The 17059-nt window shown below is 40.2% G+C and overlaps 1 pseudogene; it reads left to right on the forward strand.

Moving 5' to 3' along the window:
* Positions 1-268: 268 nt before the first annotated feature.
* On the forward strand, positions 269-4049 carry LOC103271032 (annotated as a pseudogene).
* The last annotated feature ends 13010 nt before the right edge of the window (positions 4050-17059 follow it).

Genomic DNA, 17059 nt, shown 5'->3' on the forward strand with positions numbered 1-17059 from the left:
TGGTGGTGCATGTCTGTAGTCCCAGCTACTTGGGAAGCTGAAACAGGAGGATGACTTGAGACCTGGAGGTTCAGCTACATGGAAGGCTAAGGTAAAAGGATCGCCTGAGTCCAGCGGGTGGAGGCTGTGGTGGCGGTGTGCATGCCACTGCACTCCAACCTGGGCAACAGATTGAGACTCCGACTCAAAAAAAAAAAAGACATTTTTGCCCTTCGTAATATGATACCATTCTATTAAAACAAAACAGAGACCAGACTGAGCCGGCACCATGTCGACCTTCCCTAAAAGCCACAACCCTTTCGACGACAATGACGCGGAGGAAGGGGGCTCCCGACCGGCCAGTGGAGGGACGTCCGCGACCTCCCCAACGGGCCCGTGGAACCCGTGGACAGGCAGCAGTACCTGAGACAGGAGGTGCTGCGCAGGGCCGAGGCCACAGCTGCCAGCACCAGCAGATCCCTGTCCCTCATGTACGAGTCAGAGAAGGTCGGGGTCGCCTCCTCCGAGGAACTTGTTCGTCAACGAGGAGCCTTAGAACGTACAGAGAAGATGGTAGACAAGATGGACCAAGATTTGAAGACCAGCCAGAGGCACATCAACAGCATTAAGAGTGTGTTTGGGGTACTTGTCAATTACTTCAAATCCAAACCAGCAGAGACCTCACCTGAAGAGAATGGCACTCTTGCCCAGCAGTAGATTGAAAGAAGCCATAAGTACAAGTAAAGAACAGGAGGCCAACCGCCCAAATCTCAGAAAGCTGGATGATGTAGACTCCATCCCTGGAGGGGCTAGTTATGCTGTGAGCACTGATGCTTATCCCAAGAACCCGCACCTTAGAGCCTATCGCCAGAAGATCGACAGCAACCTAGATGAGCTGTCCATGGGACTGGGCCATCTGAAGGACATAGCCCTGGGGATGCAGACGGAAATTGAGGAGCAAGACGACATTCTTTTTTTTTTTTTTTTTTTTGAGTTGGAGTCTCACTCTGTCACCCAGACTGGAGTGAAGTGGCCGCTCCCGGCCACCGCAGCCTCGCCTGCTGGGCTCCGGCAATCCTTCCGCCTCAGCCTTCCAAGTAGCCGGAATTACAGGCGCGCGCTACCACGCCCGGGTGATTTTTTGATTTATTGTAGAGATGAGGTCTCGCTGCCCAGGTGGGTCTCGAACCCGCGGGCTCAGGCAATCCACTCACCTCAGCCTCCCAAAGGCGTGGGATTACAGGCTGAGCCACCGAGCCCGGCTAGGACGACATTCTTGACCGACTAACAACCAAAGTAGACAAATTAGATGTCAATATAAAAAACACAGAAAAAAAAAGTTCGACAACTCTAAAGATAGAAAAGGATTTTCACTCCATTGTAATAAAAAGATTCAAAAGATCTTTTTTTGAACTTCCAAAAAAATAAAAAATAAAACAAAATAAAACAAAACAAAGCAAAAAATCTGTTCCTTAATGACCTGACATGAAAAACTTCTGGAAGCCTGGCCATTTGAAGTAGTAGCTCACTGATGACCTCAATTTCCTCCATTCTTCTTTGTCCTTAAATCCCTTTGATTTGGGAGAGGAGAGAGTTTAACTTCTATAATTTGTATTTTCACAAATGCATGTATTTAATCAATATTTTCAGTTGTATTATCATAGATATTTGAAAGAGATATCCTTTATATTGAATATTTTCTATATATTTTTTCTCCCTAGGTAAGTTAGCTGCAGTATAGCATTGACTCCTCAGAAGCAGGATTTCCTATCATCCACGTTGAGTCATTTGGTCCCTTTAGTTTTACCCGGTGCAAAGGATAAGAGGAAATATTATCTTTGACTATTCTTTTTTGTTTTTTGTTTGTTTTGAGTTGGAGTCTCACTCTTGTTGCTCAGGCTGGAGTGCAGTGGCACGCTCATGGCCACCACAGCCTTGACCTGCTGGGCTCAGGTGATCCTTCCGCCTCAGCCTTCCAAGTAGCTGGAACTACAGTATTATTCTCAACAAAGGTAGTAAAAGTTACATCTGATTTACAAAAAAAGTGAATATAATTTTTATTAAAAATTCGAGATATAACCTATGGTTCAGGGACATAATATACCATGAGTATATCAAGAATCAGTAGTTACATATACCAAGAGATATCAGGTGAAGAGATTCAGTAAGTCTGGAGAAGGTCCTAAACATCTATAATTTAATAAAACTTCACAGGGAAGTCTTCACCAGGATATGTACACAGGTTTAACTAGTATCATTGTGTAACTTGCAGTTTTTACCATACATTTTGTTTCTGAAATTCATCTACTTTCTAATTGCTGTTGCTTTAGTTCATTCATTTTTTTTTTGAGTTGGAGTCTCATTCTCTCTCGGCCACCGCAGCCTCGACCTGCTCCGGTGATCCTTCTGCCTCAGCCTTCCAAGTAGCTGGAACTACAGGCGTGCGCTACCACGCCTGGCTTATTTTTTTTTTTTTTTTGATTTATTGTAGAGATGAGGTCTCGCCAAGTTGCCCAGGTGGGTCTCGAACCCGTGGGCTCAGGCAATCCACTCACCTCATCCTCCCAAAGGCGCGGGATTACAGGCTGAACCACTGAGCCCGGCTAGTTCGTTCACATTTAACTGATATATTATCTTCTACTCTATGAATGTACTATGATTTATTTGTATGGAAATAAATATTTGATGGACATTTTAACTGTTTCAGATTTGTGCTATTAAAAAGACTGATGCACAAAGATTAATTTAACCTGTTTTAAAACAAATAAGTGGAATCATACAGTATATCATTTTTTGTCTGACTTCTTTTGCTCAACCAAGTAATGTGGAGACCTTGTTTAGACCTTAATTGGAACAAACCAACTGTATAAAAGGCATCTGTGCAAAAATTGATACTGATATTAGATATTAAGGAATTACCATCAAATTTTACTAGATGTGACAATGGTATTGTGGTTATGTTAAAAGGAGCTCTTATCTTTTAGGGATACATACTGAAATACTTATGGGTAAAACGTATCATTTCCTTCAAAATGGTGGAGGTGGGAAAGTGTGGAGGATATGACTATGAATAGATAATTGTCAGAATTAGATGATGAGTAATGGGTGCTCAATCGACTACTCTCTCTACTTATATGTTTGGAATTTTCCATTAAAAAATCTTAATATAAGGGTGGTGTGTAGGACTTTCTTGTGCAGATCTCTCTGTGTACATCTGCCAGGTATTCTGGATATAAATATACTAAGGGGTCCATTTGAATTGTTGTCAAATAGACACAGTTTGTCAGATATGACACAAATGTTCTGCAAAGTGTATATGCCAGGTCACAACCCAACCAGTTGTGTATGGCAAGTGTCACTGCTTTACATAGTTTATCTACAGAGGAGACTGAGTGGTTCCAAACACAGGCTTTTAAGTCAAGCACATGGGTGTTATGATAGCAGCTCTTTCTCTTAGCAGCTGTGTGACCCTGGATCCCATACTTAAACTCTATGAGATCCACTCTTATAATCTATAAAAGGAAATTTTGATACCAAATAGAATCTCTAGAACATATAGACAGGCAGCGTTTGTTTCCTTCCTATTCCATCTTACTCTTTAAGAGATATTTTATTTTAACTTCAAGATCATCACTGTGTCTTAGAGAGCATTTTGGGAATGTTAAAAGAAGAAGAAAAATAAGCACATTCATATACTTATGTGACAGATTCAAGGCCGTTTCTGAGATAACGAATGTTATAGAATATGTTGTCTGATAGAATGAGCAGAAAAATGCTTAGTCTTTCCTATCAAATGATTGTGACTTCCCTGTGGCCTTTGTGGGTCCAATAGGTTCGATTCAGGTGTGTCTATGACTAAGAGTCTGGAATATTCTTGGATCTCCAGAAAGACTAGGCATTTGGTGACTGTGGGTTTATAGGGAGGAATACTGAAGCAAGAATCAGGAGCTCTGCCTAAATTTTACTGCCTGAGCCTTAACTTGTTAATAGAATCTTTGGTCAGTAATTTCCCCTTCTTCTCTCCTCAGCTATCAGGGAGCCAGGTCAATGGAGTCTGGAACCTGGATTGAGTAGTTACTATGTTCTAGATGCTGTACCATCTTCATTATTTGCATTTCACCCTCTTTTATTTTTTGTCAGAGTCTCACTCTGTTGCCCAGGCTGGAGTGCAGTGACACAATCACAGTTCACTGCAGCCTCAACTTCCTGGGCTCAGACAATCCATCCACTTCATCCTCCCAAGTAGCTAGGACTACAGGTGCACACCGCCATGCCTGGCTAATTTTTTAGGGGTGGAGGTAAAGATGAGGTCTCACTATGTTGCCCAAACTGGTCTTGAACTCCTCACTTAAAGCAATCCTCCCACCTTAGCTTCCCAAAGTGCTGGGATTACAGCTATGGAGCACTACACCCGACTTGCATTTCTCCCTTTTTGTCAAGGGCTTTTGCTCAAGTGGCCTTCGTGAAGCAAAGTCCAGTATCCTAGAGAATAGAAATGGAAATCTAATTTGGATGGGAGAAGGCATAGAAATCTCCTGTGAGAAATTTTCTATAAATGGTAACCTGAAGTGTGAACAGAGAAAAGCTAGGGTGGGAGCAGAGCAACCACAAGCAGTAGCCTTGTAGGTGGAGCTTCTGCTGACCTGACAGAAGTCTGTCCTTTTTAATGTGCAAGCCTAACATTGGGCTGGTGGTAGTGGAGATGAGGACATGTGAAAGGACCCGGGGCTGGTGGATGGTACTCTCCTAATTCCCTGACTCCGGTGAGTGTGTTGCCCACAAGGAAAAGGGGTGGTGGGGGACAGCTGATCCCTCATGGCGTTCAGGTCCTACTAAGGACAAAGGCCATGATGCACCTGACCCCATTTCCCTTGAATTGGTCTGAAAAAAAGCTGAAACACCAAGAAATTATTCTGTTCATGACAAAAGACCCATATGCCCCCATGATATCCTCTCTATTATAATCACATCCAGTCATAGTTATGACCACTTTGATAGTCTTGAAAAGATATTATGATTATTCACCAGAGCATAACATTTTCCCACAATGAACTATAAAAAGGAACATAGATCACATTTATTTATTTTTTCAGCCGTATCCTGCTAAACATTTTTTTTGTATTTCTAGATCATAAACCACACAGAGTTACTTATCATTCCCAAATTTATTTTAATGGAACAAAGAATTAGACAAGTGTGTTTTAAGTGTATATTAAATATAGTTTTCATTCTCCTATGTACCCTTACTGCTTATCAGAATATCTTCCACACATACTTATTTGCAATGGATTGTAAATATAAGTAGTTTACATGTAGTTTAGAATGTTCCACAGCTAGACAAAGTGAAAATCTCTTTCCTGACAACATTCCTCCACCCCACTCCCTAAAGGTAATCCCTGCTATCATTTGGTCTGTACTTGGCATAGATTTTTCCTTTGCATGTGGAAATACACATACATAGTTAGATACATTGGTCTCTTCACTGATGTATTTGTTTATTTATTTATTTATAATTTTTTGGAGAGATTTATTTATAATTTTATGTTGCCCAGGTTGGTCTCAAACTCATGCCCTCAAACTATCCTCCCACTTCTGCCTCCCAAGGTGCTGAGATTATAGGCATGGGCCACCGCATCCAGTCTATTTATTTATTTTTCAAGATCAGATGAGATCAGGTGCATTCAGGGTGATGTGACTGTAGACAATATTTATTTATTTTTGAGGTACCAAATGAGAATCATAGAGTAACACTGATGTGCTAGTTATGTTCTTCACATAACAAGATACATGTTTTAAAAATTATTTTTATTAAACTATTATTTAGATAAAGTTCACTGTTTAGTTTACAGTTATGAAAGTCTTGAAAAGTGTATACAGTCATGCAACTATTACCACAATCAAGCTATACAACAGTTCTGTCATGCCAAAAATTGCTTCTAAAACATGGATCCAACCCTACTGCTCATTGAAAGTGGACTGGATAAAAAAAAATGTGGTACATATACACAAAAGAGTATCACACAGCCATAAAGAAGAACAAAATCATGTTGGATGGAGTTAGAGACCATGATACTAAGTGCACTATCACAGAAACAAAGATCTGAATACTGCATGTTCTCACTCATAAGGGGGCCTTGAACATTAGTCACATTAGCAAAAGGGAAGGATCAGCAGTCTCTGGGCACTGCTAGGAGAAAGAGGAAGGGAGAAGGGTGGAGGGCATGTGATAACACAAAGTGTACTTGGTTCATAAAAAGTGTACTTGGGGCCAGGCGCAGTGGCTCAGCCTGTAATCCCAGCACTTTGGGAGGGTGAGACGAGAGGATTGCCTGAGTCTGGGGATTCGAGACCAACCTGGGCAACCTGTTGAGACCTTATCTCTATAATAAATATAAAAAAAAAAAATTAGCCGGGCATGGTGGCATGTGCCTGTAGTTCCAGCTACTTGGAAGGCTGAGGTGGAAGGATCGCCTAAGCCCAGCAGGTTGAGACTGTGGTGACCATGAGCATGACACTGCATTCCAGCCTGGGCGACTGAGTGAGACTCCAACTCAACAAAAAGAAAAAAAAGTGTACTTGGTTCATTATCAGGGAGATTGAGGGTTAGCATGCAGCCTACCTATGTAGTTAAACCTCACTTGTACCCCACATTCCTATAATAAAATTTAAAAAATTTTAATTGCTCCTTTTTTTTTCCAACCAGTCCACTGTCCCCATCCCAACCCTGGCAATGAAATATTTGTTTTCTGATCCCTCCCCAATTGATAGCTGTAAGCGTCCATTTCAACTATGTTTTATATATTTTTAAAATTTCCCTGGCAACTTCTTCTATGACTCATAAATTAATCTGTTTAATTTCCAAGTTATTGGAGACTTTTCTGCTGTCTTCTGTTACTGATTTCTAGTTTTCTTCATTATTGCCAGATAACACATTCGGTTTGATTTGGATTCTTTTTTTTTTTTTTTTTTTTTGAGTTGAAGTCTCACTCTGTCACCCAGGCTGGAGCCCTGTGGCCGCTCCCGGCCACTGCAGCCTCAACCTGCTGGACTCTGGCGATCCTTCCGCCTCAGTCTTCCAAGTAGCCGGAACTACAGGCGCACGCTACCACATCCGGCTAATTTTTTAATCTATTGTAGAGACGAGGTCTCACCAAGTTGCCGGGGCTGGTCTTGAACACGCAGGCTCAGGCAATCCATTGGCCTCGGCCTCCCAAAATGCTGGGATTACAGGCTGAGACACTGAGCCCGGCCGAATTCTTTCAATTTGATAAGGTTGGCATTATGATCCAGGATGCAGTCTATCTTGCTGAGTGTTCCACGTGGATTTGAAAAGAGTACATATTCTGCAGATTTGGGGGGGAATGTTCTGTAAATATTAATTAGAACCAGTTGCTTGATGGTGTTTTTCAGTTCCTCTGCAATCTTGTTGATTTTTATTCTACTAATTGTACCTGTTACTGAGAGAAGAGTGTTGAAGAATTAATTTGTAATTATGGATTTATCTATTCACCTTTCAGTTCTGTCAGCATTTGCTTCATGTATTTTGAGACTCTGTTGTTAGTTATATACACATTTAGAATTGTTATATCTTCTTGGTTAATTGACAGACTCTCTTTATCGCTGGTAATTTTGTTTACTTTCAAGTCTACTTTGTTTGACAATGATAATGAAGCTTTCTTTTGTTCCATGTTTGCATGGTATTTCTTTAACCATTCTATTACTTTTAAGCAAGCTACCTGTATCATATTTGAAGTGAGTTTTTGAAGACAGCATATAGTTGCATAACTTTTTTGTTTTCATTTTTGTTGTTTTTTAATCCATTCTAACAACTCATTTAGTTATGTATTTAGATCATTAACATTTAATAAAATTATTGATATATTTTAAATTTTGGTCTATTGCTTTATTTTTTGTTTTTGTTTGCCCCCTCTAATTTTAATTGTTTCTTCTTTCTTGCCTTTGGTTTATTTAAACACTTTTTAGTACTCCATTTTAACTTTTCTTTTGTGATTTTGAATACATCTCTTTGTATAAAATTTTTGTGGCTACTCTATGAATTACAAACTACCTGCTTAATTTTTCACAGTTTATTTAGAATTATTTTACCACTTCAATTGATATGTAGAAACTTCATCTTAAAAAGTCCCCTTACCCTTCTCGCTTTATGATAAATTTCCTTATGTATTATATATTTATGTTGAAATCCACATAGGTATCTACTATGTCTACATTATTAAGAAATCCATCAGTCAATATTATATTTTGCTGTGGTTTTCCAACATTTCTCATGCTTTTGGAAACCTATTCAGATGTATCACTATATTCACTTCCTCCTTAGACTTTTTTTTTTTTTTGAGTTGGAATCTCACTCTGTCACCCAGACTGGAGTGCAGTGGCCGCTCCCGGTCACCGCAGCCTCGACCTGCTGGGCTTCGGCGATCCTTCTGCCTCAGCCTTCCAAGTAGACGGAATTACAGGCATGCGCTACCACGCCCAGCTGACTTTTTGATTTATTGTAGAGATGAGGTCTCGCTGCCCAGGCGGGTCTCGAACCCGCGGGCTCAGGCAATCCACTCACCTCAGCCTCCCAAAGGTGCGGGATTATAGGCTGAGCCACCGAGCCCGGCTTCTTAGACTTTTAAGAGTCCTAAATTGGGGCAGAAGGCAGAGGGGAATGAGAAATTTACCGTTTGCAATAAAATTCTAAAATTCTCAATAATATTATAAATTAAAAGTAATGTAAGTCTTATTCATAAATTAAGCAATACCCTGGACAGCACCAAATGCCAGTGCCCAGAGAGATTATTCAGAGCCCTGGTGGCTTGAGGACACAATGGGAAAAGCTTTAGAGCAATTCCAGTTTCCACCACCGAGCAGGCATTCAAAGCATTTTCCTTGATGTACTTAACCTTTTCTTACTTCCTATACTCTGCTCTGAATTATAGGATTAAATAGATAAATAAGTGTTAAGATTAAAGGAGATTCAATTTAGAGTCCCACTTGTTTATGTTACTTTTGTAAACTTTAACTTCCTACATTCCAGATCATTTTTCTCAGAGGAAACACATGTTTTCCTGGCTAAGCACTTTCTGTTTACCACCTTAAAAATGAACAGAAAATTAAAAAGAAAAAAAAAGTCAATTCACATATTACCATACCCAGGTCTCTTGGCCCCAGGAACAGGATTTCATTTCTATCATTATCATCAACATCATCATCACCATCACCACTAGCTCCCAAAAGGGGTTGCTGAATGTGTACCCATGAGGAAGAGAAAAATGACCAGCCCCTAAATCCTCATGGCCCATCATTTATGTAAGAGGCAACTGTGTTTATGAAGTGTTTGTCAACTTTCTTTTATAATTACCCCAGGAGACTTTTCAATTTTTTTTTTTTTTTTGCTAATCACCCCCACTCAACTGCAGAACATGAAAAATTTAATACCACAAATGTAGTGTATATTTGTCTATGTACTGTGGTCCTTTGGAGGGTCAAAGATCATTATAACATCCATGAAAATCCTACCCCCAAGAACTAACATTTGGCCCCTTGGGCATAATGCCACATCTGTTGAGAATGCATAGTATAATGAGATTAGGACAAAATCTGGAACTTTATTCCTCCTCCATCCACCTCTTGGTCCATGCTAGTAAGTTTATCATGGTCAGATGCTCAGCCTCAATGGACCATCCATGGAGCCTCCCCAAGCACTGGAGCAGTGCTCAGGTCCCTACTTCTGGAGAGACCTGTAGACCTTGGACCTTTTCCTTGTTTGGGAGAAACGTCCCTTCCTTATCCTCTCTGTGTCCTCAGAGGTCCTCTCCTTCCACCAGGTACAAGCAGCCCAGTTCTTTCCATAAGTTTAAGTTTTCATAAAGGATAGAAGAAACACTGGCTTTAAACAGCTTTTGATTCCAGCCCTGCCTTAAACTTCTTTTGAGGCAAGGTGAAGGTGTACCAAGCCTGACTCCCTGCTACAGAAAGGATAAACAAAGGGAGAACAAAGATTAACTACCTCAACAGTACATGTCCTGATATATTTGCTAGAGCTATGCAATTAGCAAATAAAGGTGATTAGTCTGCCAGGTTCTAACCCTGGCTCTTGCAGTGGGTGTGGTGAGCAACATTTTTACTTCTAACTCTGTGTTAAGGAGCATGTGCTTTAGAGTTATATAAACCCATAAAGAGAGGATATTGATACCTCAGCAGTGTTGTCATGAGGATTAAATTCAGTTTGTTAACATGAAGAATCTGGAGCTGGACTCTCTAAATAATCTGTTCCATAAATAGCTGTACTTTCTCCCTGGAACAGGGAACTCATTTGGCTTTTGAACTGCCTTCTCAGCCTGGGATCCCTAACTAGATTGTAGGTCAGAAGCATCTTTGGATCATTTTCTAAGCCCTAAGATGAATCTCCCTTGTTGGTAGAAACAGGACTTCTGTATCAAAGGCTGTTCAAGTTATTAATCCATAATAATATGGGCCTCAGAAAATGGACATACCCATTTGGTACCAACAGTGAGTGTGAATGTCTGTTTTCCCTTCATACCATCAATACCAGGTATTACTATTTTTTGTCTTTATTGCCAATGTGATCTGCTTATTTTTCACAGACTTGCTCCATTGGAAGAGTAGTCTCAGAGGGTCATTAAGCTTTAAAGATTCACAGTCTCCTCTCCTAGGGCTGCTAGATTTAATAAATAAGCATATGTACAGGACACCCAGTTGAATCTGAACATCACATAAGCAAAATAACATTGCATGGGACTGAAAAATTATATATTGTTTATGTGAAATTGAAGTTTAACTGGGTTAAATGTAATCTGCCAACCCTATATATGGAGAACTCTATGGAGTAGAACCAAGGTGCTCTGGTTAACAGCGCTTGCTGAGCTTCCAGCACATGCCAACCCCAGTTATCATCCATGTGAGTGAGCTCTCTCAGGTGTCCCAGCCTAGTGTAGCATCCAGATGACTCTAGTCCCAGGCGACAGGTTCCACATGGAGCAGAAAACAACCAGAAGAGCCCAGTCAACATAGATTCCTGAGAGATAATAAATGACTATTGCTTCAAGGTGTTGATTAAGTAGAAATCATTATCTAACACATGGTTTGGGTGAACTCTCCCTCTTTTTTGTTTTTTGTTTTTCTTTTTCTATGTTATCATTGAATGATATAGGCAGTCCCTTATTCTAGAAGCCTTGTTAGGACTTTGTTATAATTTTGGCTATTGTCTGCCTGTGGGTTTATGTGTAGGTATAAATTTCTGAACTTTCAAAAATTCCTTTTTTAAGGGATTTTCAAAAAAATTTTTGTGATGTATGATTTTCCCTCTATGATTGGAATTTAGAAATGAATTTCTATTCTTTTCCATAAGATGAGTCTTCACTGTAATCACGCTTGTTAAGGAAGTAAGTGAGTGTTGCTATAAATGGATCCATGAGCTACATGGAAAACCATATCCTCAGATGTATACTCATAATCAGACAAAGAAGTATTTATTAACTTTGAGAAGCATTTCTTAAATAAGGTGTCTTGGAACATTTTCTCCTGCTACATGATAGCCTTTGGCAAGGAAGTCACTTTCCTTGGGAACATGTAGACAGGGCTCCTTCAGCAGACAGCAGATAAATGTGCATTGTACTCCTTAGGTTTTTGTAACTGTCCCAATACATGAGTCTGTCCTACTGTGGGGTTCATTCATAGGAAAACCACGTGCCAGCAAATCTAAGTAACATGCTCCAGTATCATTTGTGTGTGTGTGTGTGTGTTGGAGTTTCACTCTGTCTCCCAAGCTGTAGTACAGTGGCACACTCACAGCCATCCCAGCGTCGACTTGCTAGGTTCTGGCGATCCTTCTGCCTCAGCCTTTCGAGTAGCCGGAGCTATAGGCGTGCGCTACAATGCCTGGCTAATTTTTGATTTATTGTAGAGAAGAGGTCTCGCCAAGTTACCCAGGCTCAGGCAATCCACTCGCTTTGGCCTTCCAAAGTGCTGGGATTACTACACCCATAGCCACTTCAGCATCGACCTGCTAGGCTCCAGCAGTCCTTCCGCCTCAGCCTCCAAGTAGCCAGAACTACAGGTGCACACTACCACGCCTGGCTAATTTTTTGATTTATTGTAGACACAAGGTCTAGCCAAGTTGCCCAGGCTGGTCTTGAATCCGTGGACTCAGGCAATCCACTTGCCTTGGCCTCCCAAAGTGCTGGGATTACAGACTGAGCCATCGAGCCCGGCCTCCGGTATCATCTTTATAAGGAATAAAATTCATGTATTGTTCTTATCTTTTTGTCATAATTGCTGATTTAGACCTCAGACTTGGAGCAGGGATGTATTTTGGAGGTTCCTTAGACTTGAGTATTTCAGAGCAAAACCATAGAAATAAGTGGGGAGCCAGTGAGACCCAGGAAAGGGGAGAAGAGCCTCAGGCCTATTGTAAGATTCACACTTGAGGACAAAGCAGAACATGTGCTCAGTTAAGCAAAGATTACAACTAATGGTTCTTTAAAAAAATTTTATTGATAGATAATATTTTACATATTTATGAATTATGGGTAATATTTTGTGACCTGCATAGAATGTGTAATAATCAATGTGTATTTAGGATATCCATCACCTTGAGTATGTATCATTTCTATGTGTTGGGAATATTTCAAGAACTCTCTTCCAGCTATTTAGAAATACATGACATTGTTGTTAATTATAGTCACCCTACTCTGTTATCGAACATTATTCCTTTTATACCAAGATTTTTAAAGGGGAAGGGCCTGGGCTGTGCAATCCGTGGTTGTCTTTCCAAATTTACTAATCAAGTAAGTGGTTCCTGCTATAGAGAGGGAGTGAATGTGTGGGGAAGCTGGAAGTGTTTTGGTCAAGGATGGCCGTCCACATGGAAGAAGGTATCAGGAATGAAGGGTTATAATTCCACAGAATAACCCAGTACAGATGGTCCCCAGCACCAGATGGTTCAACTTATGATATTTCAACTTTATGATGGGTTTGCCAGGGTATTAAATGCGTTTTTGAATTATAATATTTTTGACTTAATGATGGGGTTTACCAGGACACAACCCCATCATAAGTCAAATAACATCTGTATATGATTCAACTGAGTACGTTTCTGGCTATTAAATAAGTACAATATTCTATTTCTGATTCCTTGAAATCAGAAACTCAGATTTTTTAAATTACATTTTTTGGTGTTCTAGATCATTCAGTCACTTGATTACAGACAGTTTATTAGTTTTCTGCCACAAATGGCTAACTGCTTACTGTGGTGTATGAGTTTTACATGGTCCCCCTGAGAGGGCTAGCACACAGCCAAGAGCCCTCAGATACTTCCCTGGGTCTCCGTGTACTGATGATACTCCCCTAAGGTCACTTTTATTTATTTATTTATTTATTTTTATTTTTGGGGTGAAAGAAGGAGTTTATTAAGCAACAAATCTGTCTAGAAAATGAGAGGGGGCCTGGAGTGTGTTATCCACTAAGGTCACTTTAAAACAAACACAATTCCTGACAACAGGAATTTTCTTTGTTCCCAGAACCTGAGCAAAACCCTGCCCATTCCCTGCTTTCCAGCCTTGTTTCTTTAATAAGTACGCCTTCTCAGGTGGTGGCCTAAAGAGTGAAGACGTCTTGCTTTCTCGGAAAGACAGGAGCTTGGAGGGGAGGGCTGTGCGGAGGCATTTCCGGTGTGGAGGATCAGCCCGCGCATCGCAGTTGCCATAGAAACATGACGTCGTTTTGGCGACCGTGAAGACCATAACGACATTTTCATAGAGACCAGCTTGACCTGGTGAGAAGAGAGAAGAGCCGCCTTCTACTTTCAGGCGTTTGGACAGAGCTGAGTGTGCAGGTGCCCCGCTGTGGGGGCTGAACCGCCCTGGGGTGTGGGGACACGAAGGAATCTCAGATTCAAGTCGCCTCATTTCCGCTTTGGGACAAGTTACCCCGGCTGTCCTGTGAGGGAGAGGGAGGTGGGACCCTCCTGGCCCCAGTGAGTGTGGTATCCTGCTCCAGGGTGTCATGGAGCTACTTTCCATGGAAAGGCCGGCAGGGAGGATGACACAGGTGACGACTCTCTCTGAGCCCGGCTTCCTCCTCTGTAAAATGAGGATGAGAATACCCTCCCATAACATTGCTGGAAGCCTCAGTGAGACACAGGTGCAAGCCGATAACCCTGTGGTTATTGCGGGGTCAGAAATGCCTGTCTGAATTCAGGCCACTTATTCCTTTTCAGATTTGTTGTTAGGGGATAGATGAGGAAAGAAGAAAAGGCCCTGGTGAGAAACCCATTTCACCTTCTGTTGTTATGATCACTACCCAATTGTATCAGTGTCATTGATAACCAACTCAGTGTCCAGCATGGTGCCAAGCTCATAGTCACTCCAATAAAGCATAGTGATTGCTGGATTCTCTCTTTCCCTGTGCAGTGCTTCATCTGGTTTCTGAGTTCATATCTGGCATGTGAGGAGGTTGGTTCTGAGGACCTGGGTCCTGGTGGCTGCTGAAGCTTCGACTCCAGATTAGAAAGAAACAGTCCTCAGCAGACCTCCAACACTTCCATCCCTGGTGGATATGACACCTGGCTCAAGTGAGTTCATAAATCTAAACAAAAGCACGTTGTAGAATAGCTCTGTGAGGTTTATAAATAGCCTGAAAGTTGAGACACTCCTTTGATCTCATCATTGGAGAAGAGGTTTAGCAGGTGGAGTTTCATTCCATAAACAGCTACAAGCTTTGTAGTGGCCCTTAAGGCCCATCTTAGAGATGGCTTACTTTGTCACAAAGCAGCGAATAGTTCAGTTGAGGAAGGAACCAGATGTTTAACATGTATTTGCAATAAGTTAAAATATATTTTCTGCCTATATAAATAATAATTAGTGATTCTGACATATCTCTCAGATGGGTGTGGAAATATGCAGTTGTTAGGTCTTCCTAGTACTGTAAGATTGTAATATAAATTCTTTCTGAGTGACCATGTTTTTTCTCATTACATAATATAAATGTTTAAGCCAGAAATTTTGCAAATGTTTGTTCAAAATGTCAATTGTTAGAACTTAATATTTTAAAAACAAAGACCTTAGAGTTTGTTCTATCATAGTGATACTAAGCCATGTTCCCTAAAATAGCCAGTTATTCTTAAATATTATTATAATTATTTTCCTAGAACATAATGATTTTATTTTTTTACTTCAAAAGGAAATAGACATGCACTTTCCCAAAATATTTAGATACTGCAAATGATTATTGTGATTATATGTAGTATAGAGCAATTTGATCAGACATAGTACAGATCTGTTTATATAGCAAGAGAATAATAGTGGGAATCTTTTGGTTTATTTATTTAATTGCATCAAAGACTTATCATTATATAAATGTATTTTAAATTCTATAAGCCATATTGACATACAATATATTGTACATATTTAAAGCATACGGTTTAATACGTTTTGACATACGTATGCTCTGGTGAATCTAATTTCACAGTCACAATAATGAACATATTCATCACCTCAGATAGCTTTCTTACACTTTCTTGGTTACTGTAGGCTTATAATGAATCTTGAAATCAGGTAATGCTTGTCCTCCAGCATTGTTCTTTTTCAAGGTTGTTTTTCATAGTTTAGGTCCTTTGCATTGCCATATGATTTTAAAAATAATTCTGTTGATTTCTTCTTAAAAATCTATGCTAAGACTTTTATTGGAATTACATCAAATGTATAGATCATTTTGAGAAGAATAGACATCTTTTTAAAAAATTTTGTTTTGATGTAATTTTTAAAAAAGAACAGACATCTTAACAATACTGAATATTCTGGCCGATGATGTTGGTATGTCTCTCCCTTTATTTAGGCCTTCTTTAACTTCTCTCAGCAATGTTTTGTAGTGTTCAGTGTATAAGCCTTGTACAAATGTTGATAGATTATGCCCATGTATTTCATACTTTTGATGCTGATATAAATGGTAGTATTTTTAATTTTAATTTCCACGTATTATATTTTCACCGAACTGCCAGAAGCCAAATACTTAGCAACAGCTCCTTGGGACTCTTTTTGGTTGAAAATACAGGGTACTCTGGGCTAGAAAACATACTTAATCTTAACATCTGTATTAATCAAAGTTACCCAGAGAAACAGAACCAATAAGATATATGTATAGAAAGATATCTATTTTAAGGAATTGGTTTATGTGATTGGGGAGGCTTGGCAAGTCCAAAATTTGATAGGGGAGGCCAGCAGGTTTTAGATTCAGAAAAGAGTTGAAGTTCAAGTCCAAAGACAGTTTACTGGTGAACAAGGAAGAGCCATTATTGCAGATGAAATCTGAAGATGAACTGGTAGAATTCCCTCTTCATTGGGAGATATCAGCTTTTTATTCTATACAGGCCTCCAGCTGTCTTGATGAGGCCCACTCACACTGAGGAGGGCAATCTGCTTTACTTAGCCTGCCAATTTAAATGTAAATCTCATCCAAAAACACCCTCACAGAAACATTCAGAATAATGTTTGACTAATTATCTGGGCATTGTGACCCAGCCAAGTTGACACGTAAAATTAATCATCACAACATCCATTTACCTGTATTTCCATGATCAGCTTTTAGAAGTTATTAATAAAATACTGAAATTAAGGAGAAAAATGTCCCCAAGACAATTCTACAGATCATCTCCAGAAAAATTAATTATTAAAATAAAATAGTTTAGTAGCTCTTGACTTTGTGTGTGTTAGGGTCATCTCGCCAGGGCTTCCAAAATATGTTAGGATCACACTCTCCCAGCGGGGCCTCCAGAATGTTAGGTCAGGCCAGCTGGGGGTATGTGTGTCTGGGGTGCAATCTGATCCTGCATGAAAGATGCAAAGAATTACACAGAAGTTAGGTTAGAAAATATAGTTTATTTAAAATTAGAGAAAGAAGATTCACCTCCCCAAGGTGAGGGAGGGGGGCCAAAGCCAGGAAGCATATGGCCACACTAGAGTCTAGCAGGGCAATGGTCACTTGTTGCTTGTGGTTGAGTCCTTTTAACCATTCCCTTTGATGGGGGAAGGTCATCAAGGTGATTGAGTGGTGGTCT

This window comes from Carlito syrichta, unplaced genomic scaffold (assembly GCF_000164805.1).
Source record: "Carlito syrichta isolate Samal-C Ts95f unplaced genomic scaffold, Tarsius_syrichta-2.0.1 Scaffold311121, whole genome shotgun sequence".
Classification (NCBI taxonomy): domain Eukaryota; kingdom Metazoa; phylum Chordata; class Mammalia; order Primates; family Tarsiidae; genus Carlito; species Carlito syrichta.